The sequence below is a fragment of the Stegastes partitus genome, unplaced genomic scaffold, assembly GCF_000690725.1.
Source record: "Stegastes partitus isolate 25-593 unplaced genomic scaffold, Stegastes_partitus-1.0.2 Scaffold539, whole genome shotgun sequence".
Classification (NCBI taxonomy): Eukaryota; Metazoa; Chordata; class Actinopteri; family Pomacentridae; genus Stegastes; species Stegastes partitus.
The window spans coordinates 59,117-61,937 of NW_007578270.1; positions in this window are offsets into that span (position 1 = coordinate 59,117).

Here is a 2,821-nt window from a genome sequence, read left to right on the forward strand (position 1 = left end):
CCACTTCAGGCCATCTCTCAGCCCGGTACGACTGACCCGGAGCACCGGAGCAGTCCATGTCCTCGCTGCTCTCCTCCCATGCAGCCTGGCTGCCTGCCGTGTGCTACATGACTTAAAGTACTCCTAAGAACTGTCAGGTTTCAGCTCCGCCTGTAGTCTCAGTTTCTAGCTCAGGTCCGAGCGGCCACCAGATCCGACCATTACCTCAGCAGAACCGTCAGGTCGGCCTCAGCATCCCATCCTCCTCCTCCTCCGTCACCTCCTTCCTCCCTCTCTGTGCCAGACTTCAGCGAACAGTGAATAATTCAGGGAGAACAAGCGGTTGCAACTCACTTGTGCAGTTTTTCATTAACCCTCTGCGGCGGCGGCGGCGGCAGGAGAGGAAAGGATGTGGCTCGAGTGTGAAACAGGACGAAGCTGATCCCGGTGACGGAGAGGTGACAGAGGCCTGTCAGAGCTGGATGTGCAGCTCGGTTTGATCCAGCTCACCTGTGATCACCTGTGACTGAAGAACGAGATAATGGAGATTGACTGGTGTTAGAGGTTGAACTGAAGAAATGAAGCTGTCAGAGTTCAAGTGTCTGGTTTTGTTCAGCTTCTGATCCACAGAGCATCACAGAGATGTTGATGTCAGAGGAGACATAAACTTAAAAACTCCCCAAACTGCCACAGCAGACTGTAAATACACTAAGATCAGCTAAATATCATTCACCTGTCTTCCTGTCGTACTAACGATAACTGTCAAAGTTACACAACAACCAGATACTGAAGGGATGCTGTGTTCATGGTTATCACAACATCCATCGATGCTGAAAAAACACAGCAAAATATAACAACTGATTCTATACTCCAGATGATGACGGAGTGCCGCTAATGCTTGACGAACTGCAAACATGTTGATTTTATTGGACCCTTCTATTAAAGTTTATTGATCCTTTCGTCCACCATGTTGGACAGAAAACCGCTGCAGCACTGCTCTCTGCAGGCTGAAATCTGATAATATGCTGCCCTGAGAGGAGATATAAACCCAAAAAACAGCTTGTTAGCTTGTGTATCAAAGAATCAGCCCTGGCTAGCGGCACTGACGGCGATGTGTGAAGTATTTACATCGTTCATTTAAGTAACAGCAAAGTGAAAATACTCATTTTCAAGTCCTGCATGAAAAACCCTGCTCAAGTAAAAGTATGTAAGTAAAATAAGGAAAATGTAGCTGAAGCATTAAATTATTGGTCTGGTCCCTCGGATGGATGGATGGATTGAATACGACCTCGTTAGATGATCAATAGTGAAGCATCAGTGTGCAGCGGCTGCAGGTGGAGACAGTCTGAACTACTCCGAGTACAGCTTTAGAAACACATGCAGCAGATAAATCTGATCAAAGACAAAAAAATAATAGTAATAATTCTGATACACAGAACTGAAGTTTGCAGAGTTTTTCTAGAATCTTTGAAGAGTTTGTTTTCAATAACAGATAACTCCATGTCTGTAGATTTTAAGAAAATGTACTTTTTGTTTGCTTGAAATAAAATCAGTCAGACTGAAGTAAATGACAAAAACAGAGATAACTGGTGTTTGATTGATGTTGTTTCAGGTAGATGATGGAAAAGTGGGTTTTCTGAAGGTTGGTGAAGATGGAGTGATCTGTTTCTTTGAATGAACTCTTCATATATGATATTGCATTCAGAATATTTCCATTTGAAAAGAAATCGACATTGTTCCTGTCCAGGTGTACTAAAGGCCTTGACAGGAGTTCTGGTTTCCTCTGGTTCTGTTTGGTGTAATGGTGATAAAAGTGTAACGAACTCTTCTGTTTCTGACCCAACAGTCCGAACCTGAACTCCTGCTCAGGACATGACAGAATGAGACATTATGCTGTGGCGCCCTCTAGTGTTGTGTGCTGGACACACAAAGAGACGCGTGGTGGCAAGAACGCTAACAGTAAAATATTAAAATAATAATAATAATAATAATAGAAATAAAATTGATCTGTAGCATTGGAAACACGACATTATCAATGGTTTATTCAAGGAGTATTCCACACAAAGTACTCTTGATGTCCAAGTACTGACAGTTTCAATGGTTATGCCACTCAAAATACTCCTTTTAGTTTTAAAGGTTCATTTTTAGGGTCCGAGCACAAACAGTGCGTAGGACCCTATTGGAACTGCTCGGGTTTTTATTATTATTCCGCACAAAGAAACGCGTTTTTGAGGGCCTAAACGTACTCACACACACACCAAACTTGGCACACACATCAGACCCGGCGAAAAATTTTATAATTAGGGGGAAATACACACCTCAATAGAAAAATGGCTCAACAGCGCCCCCTACAAAGTTTCAAAAAATGGGCCCCCGAATACACTTTAGCATAGAGCCACGAAATTCGGCACACACATGTAACAACTCGTGACGCACAAAAAAGCCTCAAGAACACATACCAGAAACTCAACAGGAAGTCGGCCATTTTGAAAAAAATGGTGGTTTGTGGCCGAAAAACGGCCATTTTTGGACATTTTCAAAATCTATCTCCTCCTCGGGGGTAAGTCGTACACACCTGAAAGTTGGCCAGCACAAACTACAGGAGGTGGTGACTACACGTTAGTGAAACGGTCCGCACAAGCGTGGAAATGGCGCCCCCCTGAATTTGGTCACAACGCCATAAAACACCAGAATACGAGACGTGTTGTGTAACTGGCCTGTGTGTGCTGCGATCGGCCTGAAATTTTACACGCATGCTCTGAGTCTCAGCCAGAGCACGTTTCCGCCACGGGCAACACGCACGCCGCCGCGGCTCGCCACTAAACAGGAAGTGGCTCGTAAC